We start from the raw sequence: 21,779 nt of genomic DNA on the forward strand, positions 1-21,779 counted from the left end.
TGTCACCTGTTCTAAACAAACTACTAGAATACAATGTATCCAACCAAACCAAATACAAATGCTATATATATGTTAACAATCTGATAAGTGAGTATCAATATGCATCACTCTACAGCCACAGCACTGACACAAATGACAGATCAATGGATGAGAGAGATTGTTGGGAAACATGGTGGGAGCAGTATTATTAGATTATAGCTCTGCCTTTGATGTGATCGATCATAGAATCTTACTTGACAAACTGGAGCGTTATGGTCTTGCCCCAGAGGCGATATCATATCTAGAAAGCTATCTATATAACAGAACTCAAAGTGCATATTTTAATGGCAGTTATCTCTAATGCTAGATGCGTTGAGAGTGGAATTCCACAAGGAAGTTTACTAGGTCCTTTATTCCTCTCCATTTTTACAAATGATTTTCCATTGGCTCTTGAAAAAGCTTCTATGTACTCGGATGACCCCACAATTATATACACATGCAGGCTCCCACAATAGGTGAGTTAACTGAGATTCTGAACAAAGAACTGAAAACGGTAATGGAATGGGTGACCAGCAACACATTAGTGCTCAACATTCCAAAAAACAAAAGCCTTGTATTTGGCTCAAATCACGTATTAAGTTTTAAACCGCAGATGAATCTGACGTTGAATAATGTAAAGGTTGAGCAGGTGGAGGAAACAAAGCTCTTGGGAGTCATAGTGAACAATCTGTCATGGACGAGACACACAGATTCAGTGGTGGTCAAGATGTGGAGGAATATATGTTATAAAAAGCTGTTCAGTGTTTTTTACCACCGCAACTGACACAACAAGTCATTGAAACTCTAGTCCTTTTACATATGTACTACTGCTGTCACATATTGACTACTGCTCAATGGTTTTTGTCACATATTGAATACTGCTCAATGGTTTTGTCACATATTGAATACTGCTCAATGGTTTTGTAACATATTGAATACTGCTCATTGGTTTTGTAACATATTGAATACTGCTCATTGGTTTTGTAACATATTGAATACTGCTCAATGGTTTTGTAACATATTGAATACTGCTCAATGGTTTTGTCACATATTGAATACTGCTCATTGATTTGGTCACATATCGACTACTGCTTCAATTATTGAAGTGTGAAGCACATCTCTCCCTCCACTCCATAACACGGTTCATCTATCAGGAAGTAAGAAACAGTGTTGTGACGCATGATTTTGTGACTTACCTTCGTCGCTGGACGCTGCCATGTCAGCCACTATATAAAGAAAAAACAAATCAGAACATTATTTTAGCTATGAATTCATTAATCAATGATTGTTTTATTTTCGTGTCATGCCAGCATTTTGGCTCATCCCATATGGGATTATATGACACATTACACAAACGGAAAACAAATGACAGTAACATCCCATGGCAGCTTGTGATGGACATTTTCATAATATTTAATTTTTGCGACAGACTTGCAAAATAAGTATCTTACCAAAACACCTGGCCTAGCCCTAAATGCATACTAATGGACTCCTAATGTGTCATAGGGTCTATTCCAATGTGCTGCACATTTCAAAACAATAATACTACCGAGCCACTTAATCACCAAAACAAATAATCCTAATTATTTTGGATAATAATAATTGAGTCTCATCAGTACAGACAGGGCTCCCATTGCAAAGGTGAGTGGGTGGTTATTATACATCATATGGCTAATATAGAGATTGCTGGCTTTTCAAAGGACAGGTTTAGTTGAGGACAAGTTCTACCAGCTAAACCATTTGTTTGGTTTGGAAAGGCAGCTTGAATAGTTGTGGTTTCCATTAAGATGATCAGGTATTCTCTGTTGATGAGAAAGTCCAAAGGCATGCACAAGTAACTATGGAAACAAGACACACCCTACAAGCTGCACTTGATGTGTTTGGATGTGTTAGACGTAATAATTACATGTTAAATCCTTCTCACGGAAACGTCAAGGATAAAATGCCAATGTAACACAGGAACAAGGAAACTTGAGAGACAAAAACAATTTGTACGGCCTGGGCCGTGGCGTGACGGTCCAGGCACCCTAGGCTGCAATCTGCCAGCCTGACAGCGTGTCGCGGGTTCGACTCCCGTTCCCGACAGCCTTTGCTGCGTGTCACCCCCACATCTCTCTCCCTATTTCCTGTCAGACTACTTTCCCTATCACTCTCCTAAATAAAGGCATAAACCCCCCCCCCCCCCCCAAATAAAAATAATATACATGATGAGTGATTAATTAATTGAATGCAGTGTCACACTAGTTTAATGTGAAGGCACCTAACTTTGATCAGAGGTGAGCTAACTTTTAGGTGGGAGGAGGTCCTAGGCTGTGGATGGAGGGTTACCATGGATTATGATTGTGGAGTGTTATTATAGTTATTATAGTTGTTATTGTCATTATTAGACACTTTGAAACATTGTCTCTCAACTAACGACAACCAGCTTTACTTGTTCAGTTCTGCCCTCTGAGAGAAAGTGTTTCAAAGTGTTCAATAATACCAATACTCATAGTAACACTCCACAATCATAATCCATGGAAACCCTTGATCCACAGCCTCACCATCAGACCTCCTCCTCACCTCTGATCAAAGTTAGGCTCCTTTACATCAAACTATTGTGACACTGCATTCCTTTAAGTCCTGTCATGACCTTCATTAATCACTCATCATGTACCGTACATAATTACCTGTTTGACTCTTAGACCATAGCATATGGTCTTAGACCATATGCAATATGGATTTCATTTTTCATTTTTTTTCAGATTTCATTTATGGATTATTTTAGACCATATCAATATGGACCATATGCATATGGTCTTAGACCATATGCAACAAGCAACTTAGACCATTCAGCATACCTTAGACTTTCTCATCAACATAGACTACAGTACCTGTTCACCTTAATGGAAACCACAACTATTAAAAACTAGTTTAGCTGGTAGAACTTCCATCTATTCCTGTCCTCAAGTATGGCCCTTTTGCTCCTGTAATGTAAGATGGAAGCACTGTTTGTACTGATAAGACCCAATTATTAGACCATGATGCCACATTTAATGCCTGCATGTCTCAGGACTGCTACCTGCCAGATACGTACAGTGGATAACTTCCCAGTCTCCAGGTTTGCGAAAGTATCTGAGTTCCCAGAAGTTTTCGCCAGCTCTCGGCGAGGAACTTCTGGGCCAGAGCCCTGGTATTTGTGGTCGGGATGTAACTTACGCGCCTCTTACCGGTCTGAGAGCTGTGCAACTCGTCTAAAAAGTCCGACGAGAGGCAAACAGCAGTACACAACAATGGCGGCCGCAATTTCTCAAGGGGAAATTGCTTCCCGTCGATCCTATTTACATGCAACACTCACTGCATGTGGATCCCGCCCCCTTTTCTTCATTGGCTGTTGATTTGAATGAGAACGCAGTGGCCGCGCGCCTGCTGCCCAGGCTTTCAGCCGAAACCTCCCAGACTAGCGAAAGTATAACTAACCACTTTAACCCTGACATCCCAATTTTGGGCATGTCATTATAGGCTAAAAAATTAAATAGCTGATCTACAAGCTCACAACATGCTGTGATGTGTTGTGAGCTTAAAATTGTTTTAAAATGTATAGCGCTGTGGAATAGAGTAGACACTGTGACACTATGACTATATATTTAGGGCTAGGCCTACAGTATGTGATTCTGGTAATATTACTGATCACTCGTTTTGCATGTCCCTGGCAACAATAAATTATAGATAGAAATGTCCATCACAAGTTTGCATGGTGATGACCCCTAATCTGAACAGATGGCATGCCCTGTTTTTGTCTCTTTTTGCTCTTTTCCTCGCATGCCGTTGACTTTGATTATTTCATTGTCTGACCACACCACATAGACTCCATGAATCAGTTGAAAAAGAAAGGAAATTTTTTTTTTTTAAAGCACATTTTGCTATAGGGGGGAGACTGGGGTCAAAAGTAACACTATTTACATTTTCCTTCATAATTCACAGAATACTTGAAATATACTACTGTAGTCATTTTTTGTTATAAGAAACACATATATATATATATATATATATATATATATATATATATATATATATATATATATATATATATATATATATATATATATATATATATATATATATATATATGTGTGCCCTAATTAATAATACCATTTATAAGCATACACTAGTTAGGACAAGAATAAAATATGTATTTTTTTTATAATTTAATATTGTTATTTTAGAATGTTTTATATATATAATTACAATTATTTTTATTCAAATTATTTAATTTTTCAATTTGTTTTTTTCATATGCATGTCTATCTTTTATTTAAATGTATTTTTACTTATAAATGTAGTGCTCAAGTTTGCTTGAGACGGCGCGCCTCCGTCGCGGTCCAAAACTATACTTTATACAAAACACCTACTGAGCCCCGTGAGTAGGTCAGTATCTCACCTACTTAGACCAATCAATAGTCTGATTAAACGTGATCATGTCACATTCAGTCAGAAACATTTTGTTTCAGCAAAAAAATATAACTTAGAGCACCTTTATGTATAAACCTGTCCATACATTTTTGAGATATCAAAAATGTTCCCTTTTGTGACATGCCATTCCTTTTGACACATATTGTAGGATTTTAAACAGTTCCATCATGGACCATGTTAAAAATATGTCTATCACTTTTTTAGGTATCTTGCTAAGAAATATCTCATGACAGAAAGGAGCAAAAACTTGACCCCATTTTACCAATCTGAGGAAACATAGGGTTGAGGGAACATAGGGCCTAATTTCCACCCCCATCATGGGGGCGGTCGGCAGCCAAATACATAACTCAAGCGTTTAAAAAGAATTTAAACTCTATTTGTTGCAGTAAATGGTTAAATCTACTTTGACGTGAGTGTTCCTGACTGAACTGGATTTAGGAGACATTTGTAGAGCCGGTCTCAGGTTCTTAATGGGTTAAAGAATGTAGCCAGTTCATTGCTGGGCCATCTGTCATATTGTTAACATGAGTCTGTGAGGTGATACATGCCCACACATCTGGAAAGAAGCCAACGTTATTCCACTCCCCAACAATGCAAAGAATGCCTTCACTGGCTCTAAGAGCAGAACAATAAGCTTGTCACCTGTTCTAAACAAACTAGTAGAAAACAATGTATTCAACCAAATACAATGCTATTTCTCTGTTAACAGTCTGATGAGTGAGGATCAACATGCGCCACACGGTCACTCTACAGCCACAGCATTGACACAAATGACAGATCAATTGATGAGACAGATTGACGGGAAACATGGTGGGAGCAGTATTATTAGATTATATCATCATATATATATTATCAGCAGTATTATTAGATTATAGCTCTGCCTTTGATATCGATTATAGAATGTTACTTCACAAATGGAGAGTTATGGTTTTGCCCCAAAGGTGATATCATGTCTAGAAACTAGAAAGCTATCTATATAACAGAACTCCAAGTGTATATTTTAATGGCAGTATCTCTAATGCTAGATGTGTTTTACTTTACACCCACAGTATGTTATTTCTCTTCTCTATTGGTTGAGAAGAATACAATACATACTCTATGTAAACACACATTATTTGTATTCTTGTCTTTTCATGAAGCATTCAGTTATAATGACTGTTACAACTTTAGTTTTTTTTTTTTTTAGTGAAAACATTATTATTATTGTTTTCCAACTTGTATTGTTGTATCGTTTCTGTCACCGTAGTAAATGCACTAAATACTGGTTTAATACCATTTGACTTTAGTGTTTGAACTACACGGCTGCATGCCAAATCTATCTATGGATCTATGGATTAATGACATTCTTTGTCATTAATCATTCTGTCTGTCTGTCTGTCTGTACTTCCTTCTCACAAACTGGTTTAACTAGATTCACCATAGCAACGCATTCATGTTGGCTTGTTGTCAACGCAAAACATTTTCCTATTGGCCAAGGATGTCAAAACACGCATGCACACACGCGCACACACACACACACACAACCACGCACACACGCACACACGCAAACACACACACACACACACACACACACACACGCACACACACACACACACACACACACACACACACACACACACACACACACACACACACACACACACACACACACACACACAGGGAATCAAATATAACAAAGCCTGTGCATGGGAACATTTTAATTAATGAATGAATGAATTCTTATTTTTTCCCTCTAAATATTAACGAGGTGGTGTGATGATAGAAAACACAACTACATCATGCTATTGTAATTCACATTTATTCAACAATGTGTTTGGCATCAAAACCAGTTTAACTACTATACCTATTTGAAAATAGCAGATCTACAAGCTCACAACGCATCACACAGTGAAACGTTGTGAGCTGCCATTTATTTATTATTTTTTTGTAATGTATCAGAGTGCAATAGAACACAACAACCATTAGTGTCGCATGGTTGAAAGTATCGGAGACAATTTTGAGAAAATGGCCGGCGATCGCATCAAAATGCTTTTTGGCCCCTCATGGTTTGACCCTGAGCGGCCGCAGAGACCCTGCGATGGGGCCTCATGCGGCCCGCGGGTCGCGGGTTGAGTAGCGCTGCTCTACAGCCACAGCACTGACACAAATGATGATCAATGGATGAGAGAGATTGACGGGAAACATGGTGGCAGCAGTATTATTAGATTATAGCTCTGCCTTTGATATCGATTATAGAATTTTACTTTACAAACTGGAGTGTTATGGTCTTGCCCCAGAGGCAATATCATGTCTACAGTATATAACAGAACTCAAAGTGCATATTTTAATGGCAGTTATCTCTAATGCTAGATGCGTTGAGAGTGGAATTCCACAAGGAAGTTCACTAGGTCCTTTATTCCTCTCCATTTTTACAAATGATTTTCCATTGGCTCTTGAAAAAGCTTCTATGCACTCGGATGACCCGACAATATATACACATGCAGGCTCCCACAATAGGTGAGTTAACTGAGATTCTGAACAAAGAACTGAAAACGGTAATGGAATGGGTGACCAGCAACACATTAGTGCTCAACATTCCAAAAACCAAAAGCCTTGTATTTGGCTCAAATCATGTATTATGTTTTAAACAAAAAGTTGAATCTGATATTGAATGAAATAAAGGTTGAGCAGGTGGAGGAAACAAAGCTCTTGGGAGTCAGAGTGAACAGTCTGTGATGAGACACACAGATTCAGTGGTGGTCAAGATGTGGAGGAATATATCTGTTATAAAAAGCTGTTCAGTGTTTTTTACCACCGCAACTGACACAACAAGTCATTGAAACTCGTCACATATTGACTACTGCTTCAATTATTGAATTGTGAAGCACATCATCTAACAGGAAGTAAGAAACAGTGGTTATGTGAACAGTGGTTAAACAGTGGTTATTACGTGACGCATGATTTTGTGACTTACCTTGAAGTCTGGACTCTGCCAAGTCAGCCACTATATAAAGAAAAAAATATTCAGAACATTATTTTAGCTATATGAATTAATGAATTAACGTTTTTTCTTTTTTTTTCGTGTCATGCCAGTATGTTGGCCCATCCCATATGGGATTATATGACACATTACACAAAAAGAAAACAACGACATTAACAATCCTTCATGTTCGTATTACGTGCTGCCTTATAACCAGGAGTCATCACCATAGCAGCTTGTGATGGACATTTTCATAATATTTCATTTTTGCCACTGACATGCAAAATAATCATCTTACCAAAAACACAGTGGCCTATCCCTAAATGTATACTAATGGACTCCTAATGTGTCATAGGGTCTATTAAAACAATAATGTGTCTGCATTAACTTCTGAGCCACTTAACCACCAAAACAAATAATCCTAATTATTTTGGATAATAATTGAATCTCATCAGTACAGACAGTGCTTCCATTGCAAAGGTGAGTGGGTGCGTATTATACATTGTGAAGTCAACTTGGAAAATCCTCACTGGAGATGAAAGGGTTAAAAAGTGGGGCTGATGGACAGAGTAGCCTCGTCCCAGCCTCACTCATCTGACAGAGTGGCAGCTGTCTAAAATCATTCCCTAATTACTAATCAGCGTCACTACACTAGCCTATAAAGCACCACACCTGAAAGAAGCCTGTAAACCCAGTGCCATCTATTAGAGAGTTACGCCAACTCCGTTCACTTCTTCGGGCCAGGTCTTCTACATACACATACATTGGCGAATAGTGACAAATCCCTGAACCGGAAGTACATGGAATGCATTGAAGTGGACGGCTCCTTGTCACTATTTCCAGCTACATGAACCACGTGACCGACGCTGTTTCTGACCCCTCATTGGCGCAACTCTCTAATAGAAGGCTCTGTGTAAACCAAACCACAGAGGGAGAGAAGGGAGAAGGAGGAGAATCCTCCACAATCCTCCATTATTACAAACAAATTATTACAGTGCGTCCTGCAGCAGCAACGTGGCACAGAACACATCACAGCAGCACTGGTGCAGCCATACAAAGATGGAGAGGCAGCCGGTGAGAGACCAACTGTTTGTTTGTTTAAAAGTCATAAAACTTGCCATTTGTGGCGCACGTTAGAACATGCGTTGTAGTTCAATGTCAATTGTTTGTTTGATGTCCTCAAGTTAAAGCAACATGATTGTTGATTTAAAAACGAATGTGATTTGTTTATTGATATATATATATATATAGGTATAGAATCTATTATATTTGCATTTCATATGAGACTGCATAATGTTTTTTAAAAAACTGTTTAAAAAACCTAATTCATAAAAAGACACTAAGAAAGTAAAAACAATATTCACAAGTGTTAAAACATATATGTAAAGCATGGATATTTGCATTTATTATTTCATTTTAAAAGGACAGTTCTACCAGCTAAACCATTTGTTTGGTTTGGAAAGGCAGCTTGATTAACCATTAAGGTGATCAGGTATTCTCTGTTGATGAGAAAGTCCAAAGGCATGCACAAGTAACTATGGAAACAAGACACACCCTACAAGCTACACTTGATGTGTTTGGATGTGTTAGACGTAATAATTACATGTTAAATGCTTCTCACGGAAACGTGGAGGATAAAATGCCAATGTAACACAGGAACAAGGAAACTTGAGAGACAAAAACAATTTGTACGGCCTGGGCCGTGGCGTGACGGTCCAGGCATAAAGGCATAAAAAGCCCCCCCCCCCAAAAAAAACTAAGAAAAAAATATTTGTACATGATGAGTGATTAATTAAATTAATTAATTAATTGTAATTGAATGCAGTGTCACACTAGTTTAATGTGAAGGCACCTAACTTTGATCAGAGGTGAGCTAACTTTTAGGTGGGAGGAGGCCTTAGGCTGTGGATGGAGGTTTACCATGGATTATGATTGTGGAGTGTTATTATAGTTATTATAGTTGTTATTGTCATTATTAGACACTTTGAAACACTGTCTCTCAACTAACGACAACCAGTTTTACTTGTTCAGTTCTGCCCTCTGAGAGAAAGTGTTTCAAAGTGTTCAATAATACCAATAACCATAGTAACACTCCACAATCATAATCCATGTGAACCCTTGATCCACAGCCTCACCATCAGACCTCCTCCTCACCTCTGATCAAAGTTAGGCTCCTTTACATCAAACTATTGTGACACTGCATTCCTTTAAGTCCTGTCATGCCCTTCATTAATCACTCATCATGTACCGTACATAATTACCTGTTTGACTCTTAGACCTTAGACTTTCTCATCAACATAGACTACAGTACCTGTTCACCTTAATGGAAACCACAACTATTAAAAACTAGTTTAGCTGGTAGAACTTAATCTATTCCTGTCCTCAAGTATGGCCCTTTTGCTCCTGTAATGTTTTTTTCTTTTGAATAATTGATTGAATATTTTATTAGGCAAAAAATGTAAAACAGCACAGTTACATTTAAAATGCTTTGCCTAACAGGTCCGTTCATAAAAGTCCTTGCGGACTTGTTTTCAAAGTAAGATGGAAGCACTGTCTGTACTGATAAGACCCAATTATTGGACCATGATGCCACATTTAATGCCTGCATGTCTCAGGACTGCTACCTGCCAGATACGTACAGTGGATGTACAGTTGATGGGGCGGCCATAGCTGAGTGGTTAGTGAGCCCGCCTAGGGAACCAGAGGCCCTGGTTGCCCCAGGTTCGATTCCAGGCTATCCCAGCATATGCGCCAATGATATGAAATTTGTCCCTGAGCAAGACTCTTAACCCCAATTGCTCACAGGTTCTCATTGGAAACAAGACCGCAAGGACTTTCATGAACGACCTGTTAAAAGGAATTATCCTTATCCTTATGGATAACTTCCCAGTCTCCAGGTTTGCGAAAGTATAGCTAACCACTTTAACCCTGACATCCCAATTTTGGGCATGTCTTTATAGGCTAAAAATAAAATAAAATAGTTAAGCTCACAACATGCTGTGATGTGTTGTGAGCTTGTAGATCGGCTCCCCCCCCCTAAATCATTAAAATTGTATTTATTTGATAAGTGGCTCGTTTTAAAGTGCCTCTGTGGAATAGAATAGACACTGTGACACTATGACTATATATTTAGGGCTAGGCCTATGTGATTCTGGTAATATTACTGATCACTCGTTTTGCATGTCCGTGGCACAAATAAAATATTGATGGCAATGTCCATCACAAGCTTGCATGGTGATGACCCTTAATCTGAACAGATGGCATGCCTTCTGTTTTTGTCTGTTTTTGCTCTTTTCCTCGCATGCCGTTGACTTTGATTATTTCATTGTCTGACCACACCACATAGACTCCATGAATCAGTTTAGAAAGTTTTTTTTTTAAAGCACATTTTGCTATAGGGGGGAGACTGGGGTCAAAAGTAACACTATTTACATTTTCCTCCATAATTCACAGAATACTTGAAATTTACAAGTCATTTTTTGTTATAAGAAACATATATATATATATATATATACATATGTGTATGTGCCCTAATTAATAATACCATTTATAAGCTTACACTAGTAAGGACAAGACTAAAATATGGAATAATGGAATATGGAATATTGTGTATTTTAGAATGTTTTATATATATATAATTACAAAATTTTTTATTTTTATTCAAATTATTTTATTTTTCAATTTAGTTTTTTCATGTGTATGACAATTTTTTATTTACTTAGAAATGTAGTGCTCAAGTTTGCTTGAGACGGCGTGCCTCCGTCGCGGTCCAAAACTATACTTTATACAAAACACCTACTGAGCCCCGTGAGTAGGTCAGTATCTCACCTACTTAGACCAATCAATAGTCTGATTAAACGTGATCATGTCACATTCAGTCAGAAACATTTTGTTTTAGCAAAAAAATATAATATATAACACCTTATGTATAAACCTGTCCATACATTTTTGAGATATCAAAAATGTACCCTTTTGTGACATGCCACTCCTTTTGACACATATTGTAGGATTTTAAACAGTTCCATCATGGACCATGTTAAAAATATGTCTATCACTTTTTTAGGTATCTTGCTAAGAAATATCTCATGACAGAAAGGAGCAAAAACTTGACCCCATTTTACCAATCTGAGGAAACATAGGGCTGAGGGAACATAGGGCATAATTTCCACCCCCATCTCAAAATATTTTGAGATGGGGGTGGTCGGCGGCCAAATACATAACTCAAGCGTTTAAACTGAATTTAAACTCTATTTGTTGCAGTAAATGGTTAAATCTACTTTGACGTGAGTGTTCCTGACTGAACTGGATTTAGGAGACATTTGTAGAGCCGGTCTCAGGTTCTTAATGGGTTAAAGAATGTACCCAAGTTCATTGTTGCACCATCTGTCATATTTTGAACATGAGTCTGTGAGGTGATACATGCCCACACATCTGGAAAGAAGCCAAAGTTATTCAAAGTTACTCTACATGTAAAGTGTCTTGAGACAACTTGTTGTGATTTGACACTTTAATAAAATTGAATTGAATTGAATTGAATTCACTGGCTCTAACAACAGAACAATAGGCTTGTCACCTGTTCTAAACAAACTACTAGTTAGACGTAATAATTACATGTTAAATGCTTCTCACGGAAACGTGGAGGATAAAATGCCAATGTAACACTGGAACAAGGAAACATGAGAGACAAAAAAGATTTTACGGCCTGGGCCGTGGCGTGACGTTCCAGGCACCCTAGGCTGCAATCTCCCGTTCCAGACGAACTTTGCTGCCTGTCGCCCCCACATCTCTCTCCCTATTTCCTGTCAGCCTACTTTCCCTATCCCTCTCTAAATAAATGAATGAAAAAGCCCCCCCCCCAAAAAAAAAAGAAAGAAAAAAAGATTTGTACATGATGAGTGATTCATTAAATGAATGAATTCATTTTTAATTGAATGCAGTGTCACACTAGTTTAATGTGAAGGCACCTAACCTTGATCAGAGGTGAGCTAACTTTTAGGTGGGAGGAGGTCCTAGGCTGTGGATGGAGGGTTACCATGGATTATGATTATGGAGTGTTATTTTAGTTGTTATTGTCATTATTAGACACTTTGAAACACTGTCTCTCAACTAACGACAACCAGCTTTACTTGTTCAGTTCTGCCCTCCTTTGCCTTGGTAGCAAATAGCTCCTTCTGAAGGGGTCATCAACATGTCCGTACATGAACAAACATGTCCGTACATGGACAAACATGTCCGTACATGGACCAACATGTCCGTACATGGACCAACATGTCCGTACATGGACAAACATGTCCGTACATGAACAAACATGTCCGTACATGAACAAACATGTCCGTACATGGACAAACATGTCCGTACATGAACAAACATGTCCGTACATGGACAAACATGTCCGTACATGGACCAACATGTCCGTACATGGACCAACATGTCCGTACATGGACCAACATGTCCGTACATGGACAAACATGTCCGTACATGGACCAACATGTCCGTACATGAACAAACATGTCCGTACATGGACAAACATGTCCGTACATGAACAAACATGTCCGTACATGGACAAACATGTCCGTACATGAACAAACATGTCCGTACATGGACAAACATGTCCGTACATGGACCAACATGTCCGTACATGGACCAACATGTCCGTACATGGACAAACATGTCCGTACATGGACCAACATGTCCGTACATGGACAAACATGTCCGTACATGGACAAACATGTCCGTACATGGACAAACATGTCCGTACATGAACAAACATGTCCGTACATGGACCAACATGTCCGTACATGGACCAACATGTCCGTACATGGACAAACATGTCCGTACATGGACAAACATGTCCGTACATGGACAAACATGTCCGTACATGGACAAACATGTCCATGGCAGCTTTTTATTTTAGTTTTTATAAAGAAAAATATCGCCTATACTTTTTTCATTATAATGTAAAAACATATTCTAAAATACATAATTGAATCTTAAAAAATGGGTTTAAATCATTTTGATGACTCATAAAGTGTCAGGATGACATGCTCATTAAGATAGTGAGTGTCAGTTTTGTCGAAAGGAAGCCATTTGAACTGATGTATTGTGCATTGGGCTTCAGTTTTTCCAGTTTTAGACACAGTGGTCAGTTTCCGTCTAAGATGCACTGGGAGCAAGTTTCAGTGAAAAGTTTGAAATAATTCTGAAAAATCTTCTTTTCTTATCTCCCAAGCCTAATAAGGCTATTTTGACCCATGATTTTTTAAATATGTTGCAGGAGATGAAACAATTAAAGTCAACGGTAATGTGAGTGACCACAGTGAAACATGGTGCAGGAAAAGAGTAAGAACAGAAGCCATGCCATCTGTTCAGAAGGAGCACCGAGGCAAAGGAGAGCAGAACTGGAGTAAAGTAAAGTTAATTTATGTCAGTTGAGAGAAAGTGTTTCAAAGTGTTCAATAATACCAATAATAATAGTAACACTCCACAATCATAATCCTTATGAACCCTTGATCCACAGCCTCACCATCAGACCTCCTCCTCACCTCTGATCAAAGTTAGGCTCCTTTACATCAAACTATTGTGACACTGCATTCCTTTAAGTCCTGTCATGCCCTTCATTAATCACTCATCATGTACCGTACATAATTACCTGTTTGACTCTTAAGTCATTTTCAATTGTTCCATTCAACATACTTTAGACTTTCTCATCTACATAGACTACAGTACCTGTTCACCTTAATGGAAACCACAACTATTAAAAACTAGTCTATTCCTGTCCTCAAGTATGGCCCTTTTGCCCCTGTAATGTAAGATGGAAGCACTGTCTGTACTGATAAGACCCAATCATTGGACCATGATGTCACATGTAATGCCTGCATGTCTCAGGACTGCTACCTGCCAGATACGTACAGTGGATAACTTCCCAGTTTCCAGGTTTGCGAAAGTATAGCTAAACACTTTGACCCTGACGTCCCAATTTTGGGCATGTCATTATAGGCTAAAAAGAAAAGAAAATAGTTAAGCTCACAACATGCTGTGATGTGTTGTGAGCTTGTAGATCGGCTTTCCCCCACAAAATCATTAAAATGTATTTGATAAGTGGCTCGTTTTAAAGTGTGTAGCGCTGTGGAATAGAATAGACACTGTGACACTATATGACTATATATTTAGGGCTAGGGCTATGTGATTCTGGTAATATTACTGATCACTCGTTTTGCATGTCCGTGGCACAAATAAAATAGTGATGGAAATATCCACCACAAGCTTTCATGGTGATGACCCCTAATCTGAACAGATGGCATGCCAGAAGTTTTTGTCTGTTTTTGCTCTTTTCCTCGCATGCCGTTGACTTATTATTTCATTGCCTGACCACACCACATACACTCCATGAATCTGTTGAAAAAGTTTTTTTTTAAAGCACATTTTGCTCTAGGGGGGAGACTGGGGTCAAAAGTAACACTATTTACATTTTTCTCCATAATTCACAGAATACTTGAAATGTACTAGTCATTTTTTGTTATAAGAAACATATACAGTATATATATATATATATATATATATATATATATATATATATATATATATATATATATATATATATATATATATATATATATATGTATATATATATATATGTGTGTGCCCTAATTAATAATACCATTTATAAGCTTACACTAGTAAGGACAAGACTAAAATATGGATTTTTAAAAATGGAATATTGTGTATTTTAGAATGTTTTATATAATAATTTTTATTTATTTATTTATGATTTCTCTCTCAAAATACAAAATATGCCATAGACATGTCTTGCCACGGACATGTTGATGACCCCTGCATACCATATACGTAAACATGCATTATTTACAGTGCATACATGAACAAAATAAGAACAAATAATTCTACATGTAAATGGGCCTCCTCATTGACCAGGCCTTTTCAAGAAAGGAAGCAAATTAATAAAATGTCATGTTGCAGTCATCCAACCACACACATTCATAATGTGGATCTACCTTATTAAAAAGTCTCTGCCTGATAGAGTTGTAGAATGGACAATACAAAACAACATGCATTTCATTTTCAATGTCCTTAAGATCACACAAACCACATAATCTATAAATAGTATCATCATTAATTGTAGTCTTTCATTTGAAAAGTAAAAGTTACTTAAAATCCAAACAGACCTTAGTGTGCGTTAGTGACTCCTCTAGACGACAGACCTTAGCGTGCGTTAGTGACTCTTCTAGACGACAGACCTTAGCGTGCGTTAGTGACTCTAGACGACAGACCTTAGTGTGCGTTAGTGACTCCTCTAGACGACAGACCTTAGCGTGCGTTAGTGACTCTTCTAGTCGACAGACACAGACCTTAGCGTGCGTTAGTGACTCCTCTAGACGACAGACACAGTTGAAGTGACAGTACGTATATTCATGTCAGAACCTCCCAGAGACACTGAGGGTTGGCTTATTGCCCAGAATGCTATGACACGCCTTTGCCAGTAGATTTGCTTTGCGGTACATTAGGACATTGTAAACAAAAATATTTACACACAAATGCATTATTTATATTTAAACCAACTTAATAGATGGCAAGGGAGGACTATAATAATGATCTGTATGATTGTCTGTCTGTTTAGCTTTCTCACTCTCCCTTCACAGTAATCCCTCTCTCTCTCTCTCTCTCTCTCTCTCTCTCTCTCTCTCTCTCTCTCTCTCTCCGCCTGTTAACCTGTGGTGTGACAATAAAGTTTATCCTGATTCTGAGGGTGTGGTTTTTTTGGGGGGGGGGGGGGGGAACAGATTGTTAGACAGATTGTTACCTCTTCAAATAACCAGAAATGACCAAAATATGTAGGCGACCTACACATTTATGTTTTAGCTTAGATATAGGCTACACTAGTTGGTAGATGAGTGGTGAATGATTAACCCTTACAAACCTGTTGGCGGATGAGTATAAATATCTCTCCAAGCGGAAAGATCTTCATACTCATCCGTGAGTATCGCTAAACTATTGTCCACTGAGTTCAGTCTTTATTTTACTGAGCAGGACTGATGCTGCAGCCTCCAGCAGCTCGTCCTGAATGTGGTGGCCCGCCGTCATCGTAGCATTTCCTGGCTGTCACAGTCTGGGGCCTGTCCCCCCCCCCCTTAAAGTGCTCTGTTCTGTGCTTTTTCCTAACCTTTGCCTCGACGTGAGTTCCTGAGTCTGAGTTTAGTGTTTTTGCTTGTTCTCCTAGGCCTCCCTCACACAGTTAAAACAAGCGCTTTACGGCTGCCTTATGCCTTACGTGAAGCATAAGGCCGTTTCGATTCATTTCCTATGGAAGTCACGTGTTTTGATAAAGCTGACTTGCCCCATCTCAAAATATTTTGGTCCAGGGACCCCCCAGAAGCAAAGATTTGAATCAGAAATGTTCGCTTTAAAAATATATATATATTCAAAGATTTGCACACATTTTCACGATTTTTCAAAAATTGCAGATCTACAAGCTCGATTTGTGCAAAACTCATTTTTTTTTACATTACTCCTACAGATTTTATCCAAACATCATGCAAATCGGTACACAGTATCTCTATAGTCATGTGATCAACCCGGATCTGTCCGATTTCCCATATTCCATCCTGATTGGCTAAGGTTGGCTTCGAAAGTTTGCAGGATTGGTCCGTTTTGAACAAAATGCCTCAAATCATGAACACAGCTTGCACTTTCCGTGAAATTTCACACGCACATTGCCACTAGGCCGAGAAAGAAATGCCACCCTTTTCACATTGGCCTGTTATAGCGCCACCAGCAGGTCTAATTTAGCAAAACAAATTTTTGGAACAAAATGCCTCAAATCATGAATGCAGTGTCTGATTGCCGTGGAAGGCCTAAGAAGAAATGCCACCCTTTTCACATTGGCCTATTATAGCGCCACCAGGAGGCCACAATAACCTACCTGACCTGGCGGACCGAGGAGCACTTTTTCTAGTTTCAACTGTGGCTGAGTTGCTGGCTCTTTGATAGCTGATAGATCCCTGGTTTTCTCTTTAGAGAAACCTGCAGTCCAAGGGTTAATGGTGCCGTATATGAACGGATGCAAAAGCAGCAACAGGGGCCTCTGTGTTCTCCCCCAGTGCGGGTGGTGGCGGTGGGCCTAGCGGGGCCGGTAGAGATACTGCTGGTGCTATTGCTGGTTTAAGTTTAGGCGGTGCCGGTACAGGTTTAGGCGTACTAGCGTCAAAAATAAGTATATAATATTACTCTAGAAAAAGTGTTTTTTTTTCGCCGGTGCCATTACTATGTCTCAAGAATCCAAAATGAATCGTGTGTGTGTGTGTGTGTGTGTGTGTGTGTGTGTGTGTGTGTGTGTGTGTGTGTGTGTGTGTGTGTGTGTGTGTGTGTGTGTGTGTGTGTGTGTGTGTGTGTGTGTGTGTGTGTGTGTGTGTGTGTGTGTGTGTGTGTGTGTGTGTGTGTGTGTGTGTGTGAGAACGGCTTTATTATCCTTTTTCTTTTACAGAACTGGCATATTGAAATGAAAGCTTTTACTTTCTTAAAACTTGCAACGAATACACACACTTTTTCTCCCTTTACTTCCGGTCTACTTCCTTCCATAACCGGCCGCAAGGCATGCTGGGTAAAAAAAAAAAGTTTTTGGACTTAAAGCTGTATGAAATACTTCATTGCACGAGTCCCGTGGTCAGAGTTCTGGCCCGGTTCTGATGCATATTAAGTAGTTCTGGTGATTTGTTGGGGCCACTCATTAAAAAAATAAAATAATAATAATAAAAAGAATTTTTGACCTATTTATACCATATAGCTCAGCTTTCGTTCAACTTTGACCTCTCTGTCACATGGTACTATTTTTTGTGTCCAGAATCACTGCGCTGTGTAGCACACTCTCTCAAAACAAGGTGCACTGCCAGTGTTGCCATGCCTGCTTAAAATAAGCAACTTGTTAACCGATGAAGACGCGTTGTGAGCTTGAAAATCGGCTATTTTATATATATATATATATATATATCTATCAGGTCATGTGGCCTTTTAGTTGCTTGTTTTGGGCTTGTTTTCATAGACATCGCTGCTTATTTCTCTTATTTCTCTCTCGCAATCTGGCAACACTGGGAGTGCACCTTGTTTTGAGAGAGTGTGCTGCAGCAGCGCAGTGATTCTGGACACAAAAAATATTACCATGTGACAGAGAGGTCAAAGTTGAACGAAAGCTGCACTATATGGTATAAATAGGTCAACAAAAGGATTTTTTTTAGATGAATGTATTTTTAATGAGTTGCAACCCCAAATCACCAGAACTACTTAATATGCATCAGAACCGGACCAGAACTCTGACCACGGGACTCGGGCAATCAATTAATACCTTTGCAACCAATACATTCATGGTAAGTATTTCCTACAGCATCTGAACTAACCCTTTAAAGGGACATACAACTAATAACTAGTGCAACTCCGTCGCTACAATATATCATGACGTAGAAAAGCGGTTCTGTGAATATGGGGCAGACGGACAGACGGACACATTTCACACTCTAATCACAAAGGAGGATACACGTTGGCACTCAAAAGATTCAAAACATCCTCCAGACACGTAGAGAGAGAATAGATGTGTATTAAGCTGTCTGTCTTAGCTCTTACTTGTACATCGAGCTTTCCTCACGCTAAGGAAACAGGAGATAGGCTCCTGCCCTACAGTATGTCCAGGGCTCGGCAAGGCTTACTTTACTTACTAAGCTGTCTGTCGGCCTTCAGTATAGACGGCCATATATTCATAGTAAATACACAACAAGCTGCCTGGCTGAGAGAATAAGGCACAGCTCAACCCATCATTCAATCTGGGAACGCATCTCTGTAATTTTAGATTTATTTGGCTATTCCAAAATAGCAGATCCACAAGCTCATAGCGTGGCTATGAGCTTGTAGATCTGCTATTTTTTTTAGAATTGTGAAAGTTTGTGCAAATCTTTGAATGAGCCTAGATATTTTTTTAACCCATTAAGACCTGAGGCCGATTCTAAAAACACCTTCTAAATCCTGACCTAAGTTTTCTGAAAAACTTCAAATATTTATTAAGAAATTACAAAAAAAATGGAGGTTGCTATAATACTGTACAGAGCAACAAGAACCCCAAAAGGGGTTCCTGTCCTGAAAGGTATAGTTACAAAAAGGGGTTCCCGCCCACAATGTGTTAAAGCAAACTTTTGTAAATATGTTGTTCCAGGGACCCCCAGAAGCAAAGATATGAGTTACAAATGTTCGCTTTAAAGAAAACATATTCAAAGATTTGCACACATTTTCAGGATTTTTCAAAAATAGCAGATCTACAAGCTCATAGCGCGGCACCAAGTGCCGTGCTATGAGCTTGTATATCTGCTATTTTTGAATATCCAAAGAAATCTAAAAATCACACCCTGTGTGAAGTGGGCGGTGTCTTGCTAGCTAATCACAATACTGAATGGAGTCAACCAATCATGTACAAAAGATAAATACATTTATTGAAACACTCTTTATGATGGACGAAACCATAACTTGAAAAAGACAACCTTTTGTCTTTTTCAAGTTATGGTTTCTTATATAGGGCTATGCACATGTGTCATGTGACACTGGCCAATCACAGTCCTGAATAGATTGTGATTGGCCAATCACGGTGCAGGATAATTGTACAAATTTCCAAACCTCACTTATAGGGGCGGTTTCACAGCGCAGGATATTTGTACATTTTTCCAAACCTCACTTATAGGGGCGGTTTCACCGCCCAAAAATGACAGATGCGTTCCCGGATTGAATGGGTTAACTGAGGTATAAGGCTCGGGCCTCGTTGGGTCAACAGTAGATCCAGCACTGGATCATGTGTCATTAAGTCTAGGCTTTCAGGGTTCCAGTCAAATGAAGGGCATTAACAGTAGTCTGGAATGTGTGTCCATGCACATTAACAATAGTCTGGAATGTGTGTCCATGCACATTAACAATAGTCTGGAATGTGTGTCCATACACATTGACAGTAGTCTGGAATGTGTGTCCATGTACATTAATAGTAGTCTGGAATGTGTGTCCATGCACATTAACAGTAGTCTGGAATGTGTGTCCATGTACATTAATAGTAGTCTGGAATGTGTGTCCATGCACATTAACAGTAGTCTGGAATGTGTGTCCATGCACATTAACAGTAGTCTGGAATGTGTGTCCATGCACATGATAATAATATGACACAGAACGAGTTTGGGTGAAATGGGAAATCTAATGCATTGTAGTGATTTGAGGTGAAAATACACAAAACTCCCCTTTCTTCTTTTATTTTCTCTTCTGCACTGTAACTGTATCTATGCATTTTTTATTCTTCTGTTTTATGCATCCTAATGTCATTTTATAATTTTATAATTGTGTTTTTTTGCTTGATGTTCTGTTTAAAGGGTAAGACCACTTTGGTAGAGGTTTGGGTTGTGTAGTTACCTTGCCAGGATGTAACTCCAAAGGTGGGCAAGAAATTAAAAAAAATTGCTCAATTGATTAGAAATTGATAATTAAAAATATGCTCCTCATTGACTTACATTGTATGGTAAAACAGCTCTCAAAGTCACTCTTTTAGCACATAAATGAACCCAAACAGAGCTGATTCAGACAATATAGAACATCACCAAACCCAGTACTGTTTTGTTTTTTTAATAAAACTGTCATCTTCCTATTGATTTTACTATTTGAAGATCCGGATCCGCAGATCCAGTCCAGGTTTTCTACTTATTGAAAATGGCAAAATCAACAGGAAGTTGACATTTTTATTTAAAAAAAAGAACCAGTACTGGGTTTGGTGATGTTCTATATTGTTTGAATCAACTTTGTTTGCGTTTGTTTATGTGCTAAAATAGTGACTTTGAGAGCTGTTTTACCATACAATGTAAGTCAATGAGGAGCATATTTTGAATTATCAATTTCTAATCAATGGAGCAATTATTTTATATTTCTTGCCCACCTTTGGAGTTACATCATGGCAAGGTAACTACACAACCCAAACCTCTACCAAAGTGGTCTTGCCCATTAAAGCACATTGAATTGCCTTGTTGTTGAAATGTGCTACACATAACATTGCCTTGTTGTTGAAATGTGCTACACATAACATTGCCTTGTTGTTGAAATGTGCTACACATAACATTGCCTTGTTGTTGAAATGTGCTACACATAACATTGCCTTGTTGTTGAAATGTGCTACACATAACATTGCCTTGTTGTTGAAATGTGCTACACATAACATTTCCTTGTTGTTGAAATGTGCTACACATAACATTGCCTTGATGTTGAAATGTGCTACACATAACATTGCCTTGTTGTTGAAATGTGCTACACATAACAGTGCCTTGTTGTTGAAATGT

The 21,779-nt window shown here is 38.6% G+C and overlaps 1 long non-coding RNA gene across 1 annotated transcript; it reads right to left on the bottom strand.

The window, feature by feature from the left end:
- Positions 1-1,090: 1,090 nt before the first annotated feature.
- LOC308095053 lies at positions 1,091-15,802 on the bottom strand. The gene is made up of 3 exons (XR_013934025.1): positions 15,609-15,802; positions 7,423-7,452; positions 1,091-1,244 (listed from the first exon to the last, which is right to left on the bottom strand). It is a non-coding gene; the product is annotated as an uncharacterized lncRNA (long non-coding RNA).
- Between the last annotated feature and the right edge of the window lie 5,977 nt (positions 15,803-21,779).

The sequence above is a fragment of the Gymnoscopelus braueri genome, assembly GCF_963280865.1.
Source record: "Gymnoscopelus braueri genome assembly, chromosome: 11".
Lineage (NCBI taxonomy): Eukaryota > Metazoa > Chordata > Actinopteri > Myctophiformes > Myctophidae > Gymnoscopelus > Gymnoscopelus braueri.